Source organism: Plecotus auritus (assembly GCF_963455305.1).
Source record: "Plecotus auritus genome assembly, chromosome: 1".
NCBI lineage: Eukaryota > Metazoa > Chordata > Mammalia > Chiroptera > Vespertilionidae > Plecotus > Plecotus auritus.
The window spans coordinates 40,170,151-40,175,953 of record NC_137770.1 but is presented as its reverse complement, the minus strand read 5'-3'; the positions used below and the strand labels follow the sequence as shown (position 1 = coordinate 40,175,953).

At 38.5% G+C, this 5,803-nt stretch overlaps 1 pseudogene across 1 annotated transcript; it reads left to right on the top strand.

The window, feature by feature from the left end:
* The first annotated feature begins 4,380 nt into the window (after positions 1-4,380).
* On the top strand, positions 4,381-4,697 carry LOC308257784 (large ribosomal subunit protein eL36-like; annotated as a pseudogene). The gene has a single exon. The product of its transcript is annotated as a large ribosomal subunit protein eL36-like (transcript).
* The last annotated feature ends 1,106 nt before the right edge of the window (positions 4,698-5,803 follow it).

The window sequence follows — 5,803 nt, the reverse complement described above, 5'->3', positions numbered from 1 at the left end:
TTTATCTTTCAGCTTGTATTGGATGATGGGACAAACTAGTGAACTGCTTAGTAGATGCAGACAACACAGGCTTTCTGACCAGAGCACTGGGAACAGGAATCACTGCATGCCTTTCCTCGATTTACCTTTCAAACCACTTACTTGCATATTATAGATGCCTCATTAGGCCTCTTAAAACTGTGCCTCCTAAAACAAGATATTTTTTTTTTCATTTTAAATAAAGCAAGCAGCATGTCCTGACACCCAAGAAGTACCCTCAATTCACTTATTGGAAACCTTAAATTTTGTCAGTCATTTTCCCATGTTGATAGCAAACACAGAAGATTTTCATTTTAGCTATCCTCCAACATTCAGCTGATTTGGCCTCACAATCAGCAAGAATATCCAATCCATTGTTTCCTTCTATCTACTGGGAAAGGATAAAAACACTTGGGTTTTCAATATAGGAGGTGGGGGAGTAATGTGCCTGGCTGAGTTTGGCTATTTCTGGATTGTTTTCTCCCATCACATGAACGAAAGAATTTCTGAGACTAGATGCCAGGCCATGGCTAATAATGATGGCCATGCTCTCACTGCCAATGGGCAAAGAATGTGAGGAGGAACAGAAAGAAGCAGAGAAAGAAGGATGCCGTCATCTTTGCAGCAAAATGCTCATCCATCCCAAAGATGATGAGCTGCTCCTGCGCTGCCCCTCTCCTTCCTCCCGTAATAAATTTCCGAATAATCACAGCTCAGAAGAGTTGTTCTTTTCAAGCCACAGCCTTTGGGTGCTTCTCTTTAATCAATTCTAAGTAATACTTACCTTCAGATCACAGGCTAGGAATGAAAATAAAATTTAAAATATTTTTTATGTTTAAAGTGTATACATGATTGATTTTTTGTAAGTTTGGTGTTCACGTTGTTTTAAAAGTAGTCATTTTCACAGTAATAAGAGAATTCAGACAATTCTAACATTTGAATAATTCATGCTTATTCGCATTTTATTACTTGTAAAGCAACAATAGTCTGTCAAAAGTGCAAAATATGTTTGTAGACACCAAGAACAATTTTTTAAAATGTAGTTGTTTGAGAAGATTTCTGTCTGAACAGTTCTTAAACTGGTTTTGTATAATATACCAATGTTATGCTGATATTTGAACTATTTATAAATTTCAAACATAACAAATTGAAGATTATCAAAGTTTTAAAATACTATCTTTGGCCCAACAGTTTGCCAGGTGATCACTTTTTGTCTAGCATACATATTCCTCCTAGTTTTCTGGAACAGAGAGGCTAGAAAATGTTCACAAATGAATAAAAATAAAGGAGAATTTCAGGCACAAATAAAAATAGAAAAAGATTGGGAGTTGTTAAAAAAAAATACACAAAACTTTTCCAATGCATTCAGCATAACAGCCTAACAACAGCATAACAAAGTGATTGAAATGTTTGTTGTGATCAAGAAATTGCAAATCAATAAAAAGCCAGGTAAGTACATAGAGAGAGCTTAGCTGCACCACACTAAGACCGCTCTGCCATCCTGTGGGGAGAGGCAGCCTGCAGGGCAGAAGGGCAGGGAGCCCAAGGGAGCCTGCTCTCAGGAACGCTGGGTTGTCACCTAGAGAAACATCCATCTCCCTTATTACCCCACCGTGCTTTTCTGCCCCACATCAAACACCAGATGGACAGCCAGCTGTCAGAAAAGACTGTCTGCTTGCCTCCTCAATGGGAGTATAGTGCGTGGAAGGTACCTTTTTTTTGAGTCTTGTACTTTCATGTGAGAAGTGCTGCTAAGGCAGCAGGAGCTCGGGGTAGGAGTTACGTGCTACAAAAATGTCCAGAAACATCAAACATTACTCTCTCTACAGAAAGGTAGGCTCCAGCTTTAGCAGCTGATTCTTTGGGCTCAAGCTGAGTCAAGCAGTACACAAAGAATAGACAAAAGCCTGCAAACGACTGGCAGTCACCGTGGGGTACGCCCAACCAAGGTTGGCTAACTCCCGACCTTGTTCCTTCTCTGTGGAAGAGCAGCTGCACCTGCGTCCAGCTCAAGCTTGGCCACATCTCCTCCTCTGGACCCTGGAAAACTCTCCACGGCAAGAAGACAGGGCTCTGGTCATTGAAAGCCCTGGTTTCTGTGTATGTGTGGATGCTTATTCATATGGAGATTTTATTCCTCAGGCTTCACCCACTTTAAGCTTGAGCTCTTTTTTAATGAACTATAAAATGAGGCATGACACAACTGTTAAAAATAATTCCTTCTGTAATAACTAAACCCAAATGCAGCTTCCTTTTTCTGGAGGCATGTGGAATTAGCCACAGCCTCTAAAATTAGCACTTTTATCTCCCACATAACCCTTTGACAACCCAAACTTAATTATCCATTTACTGTTTACTTGTAATTCTAATCCTCACAGACCACTCTTTTGGGTGTCTCCTGCCAGTTTTTATGGTATACCAACTTTTTAAAAATATCATTGCTTTCTTCAATAAGAATTAAATGGGGGGAGGGGGAAAGCATTTTCTTTTACCTAGTATTATGGATGTCAAGAATAATAAGATATTTATGGATCTTAAGAACTGTCTGCTCATAGGGTTCATTTCTTAAACATGTATAGAACATCTTGTTATATAAGAAAGAGGCATCCATTATTCTTCCCATTTAATAGAAAGGGAAATAAAGGCCAGTTGCGTGATTTCTGCAGATCTCTATTATGTAATGGGGGCATGAAAAATTCCAGAGAAATCACCTATAAAATGATTTAACTGCTATTATGATGTTATTTATCAATGCAGGAACAGCATCAAAAAATCTGCATCTTTCCATACTGTATGGAATATAAAATTGTGGAAAGAAAAAACACCTCTTTCATCACTTCCCTTTTGTGGATTTTCTTCTATGTCAGTTGTAGGATAGGATTGCCGACCACTGTTCACAATTCCAATGTGATCCTGGGCATCTCTACAACAGGGCCTCTCTGAACGGGAAATGTCTATGCGTGGAGGAGGCCCTCAGGACACTGAAAAAGCAGACACAAAGCGAACTTGTCTGTCATGTTAGGCTTTCTATCTTATTTGTAGTTATGTGGTTGGAAGATACTTCTTCCAGTCAAGTATCTGTCTATTTTTATGTTCATAAAACACTCTCTTCAAAATTCAACCTTCACATACCCTTGACGTTAGAAAGGCAAAAAAATGTGCTATTGTTCACTTAGACGACTTCCCAATGTTTGCTCTAATCTGCTAATAGCCAGTGGCAGGTGGACAGTCAAAAGAATTCCCATGAGAGCTATTTTCTCCTTTGAACAAGATGGAAATGGCACTGGATTCAGTTCAAATATTGTCTGTGACTGTACATATATAGACATTAAATAGTTTATGGTACTGTAATGACTACCCTTGCAACTACTACTATCTCTTAAATTGTGTCCTGATAGCTTAGTCCCACAACTTGCTAAGAAAATATAGTGTGAAAGGGTCAAGAGCATAGCTATGTCACAGTAGATGTAGTAATCCACATGTGGTTAGTAATTCATTCATAGAGTCCAATTAAAAAATGTGAAACAGGCAAAAATGACTGTTTCAACCATGGTTAATCACACAATTCTTCAGTATGGACCATCACAGCCATCATGAGACATGTATGGAGCACCAATGGCAGCGATGGAAGCAAAAGGCTCTGAGAGAGACAAGGCAATTATTAGCCACAAATAATTTCAATGAAAATTCACAACTGGATAATTCCCACACAAGATGACTTTAGGATAAAGTAATAGGTAATCTAGTTTCTGAGTATGACCAGACAACTGAACATATAGAATACAAAATGCACAAATCTTGAACAATAGGTATTATAATACTGATGAGATTATAAATTCATATAACTTGTCCAGTCATAAGCCAATAGACACAACACATGTTCTAAGAGTTTATAAAACCAATATTTTTGGAGAAGTAAAATCTCCAAAGTATCTGACTCTGTAAAAACATCACAAAAATAAACAAGATGTTAGTTTTGGCAAAGGAAACATTAAATGAAGAAGCATAAAAATAAGACAAGTTATCATCTAGGTAAGTCTCTGGTTTCATACAGATATTTAATGACAATTCATCTGATAGTATCTTAAGAATATTTTTAAATATATGTTTTTATTGATATTTTACAGAGAGGAAGGGAGAGGGATAGAGAGTTAGAAACATCGATGAGAGAGAAACATCGATCAGCTGCCTCCTGCACACCCCCTACTGGGATGTGCCCGCAACCAAGGTACGTGCTCTTGACCGGAATCGAACCTGGGACTCTTCAGTCCGCAGGCTGACGCTCTATCCACTGAGCCTAAGGTTTAAGAATATTTTTTGCTTGCTTCCCTTCCCCCCAGCAGGCATTGAGCAGCAGCAGCCATGGCTCAGCACTACCCCATGGCTTTGGACCTCAACAAGGGCCACAAGGTGACCAAGAATGTGAGAAAGCTGAGGGCCAGCCTCTGCTGTGGGTGATTCACCAAGTACATCAGGTTTGTACAGGACATGATCTGAGAAGTGTGTGGCTCTGCCCTCTCTGAGCAGAGCACCATGTGCTATTCAAGGTCTCTAAGGACAAGAGGGCCCTGAAGTTGATCAAGAAAAGGATGGGGACACACATCTGTTTCAAGAGGAAGAGAAAGGAACTAAGCAATGTCCTTGCAGCCATGAAGAAGGCAGCAGCCGAGAAGGGCTGAATCCCATCCCCTGTGTAATAAAACCTGTTCAGGAAAAAAAAAAAAAAAAGAAAAAAAGGAAGAAAATAGCATATTTTGCTTACAATAATAGTTATTTAGTACATATTGTCACACACTTAAAGCTGTTTCAACCAAGGAGCAGTTGTAATAAAAACATAAAAATGTGTGCCCTAACCGGTTTGGCTCAGTGAATAGAGTGTCGGCCTGCGGACTGAAGGGTCCCAGGTTCGATTCTGGTCAAGGACATGTACCATGGTTGCAGGTACATCCCCAGTGGGGGGTGTGCAGGAGGCAGCTGAATCGATGTTTCTCTCTCATCGATGTTCCTAACTCTCTATCCCTCTCCCTTCCTCTCTGTAAAAAATCAATAAAATATATTTTAAAAAAACAAACATAAAAATGCGGAATATACCATTTCTGATGTCTTCAAGGAAATTAGAACAAACAGATACAGTCTTTATTATAGAGCAGACACAATTGATTTTAAAATTGATTCCTTATTAAATCTTTATTATCTCTGCTCCATGTTGTGAATGAAAAATACAAATTAGGGAACTATGGAAAATAATCTGAGTAGTACAATACATCTTGTTATAAAACACTAAGTTTGGTGTTTAATATAAAGTAGAATATGCCATAGTTACCAAGGAAGATGTTAAGTGGTCCTATTCAATTAGAAAAGGAAAGAAAAAATAAAATAATTCTGATCATGAGAATAAATGCTTTCCTGAGGTAGCAGTATTTCCAGAGAATAAAACAAGGGAAAGTAGAGACTGTAAAACAGGAGTGAATAACAAACAACATTTGATAATCAATTTAAATTTTAAAAAAATTAGTAGAATAGGCTGTTTGGTTTTTCTTCAGTAGAAAGATATTTTTAAAAGAGATTTTTAATTATGCAAATACATAAGAGGGATAAAATAAGTCATTATTTTAAAATCAAGAATAAAGTGATATAATAAATATGAAAACACTTGGATAAAAAAGAACTGCAGCCGAAACCGGTTTGGCTCAGTGGATAGAGCGTCGGCCTGCGGACTGAAGGGTCCCAGGTTCGATTCCGGTCAAAGGCATGTACCTTGGTTGCGGGCACATCCCCAGTAGGA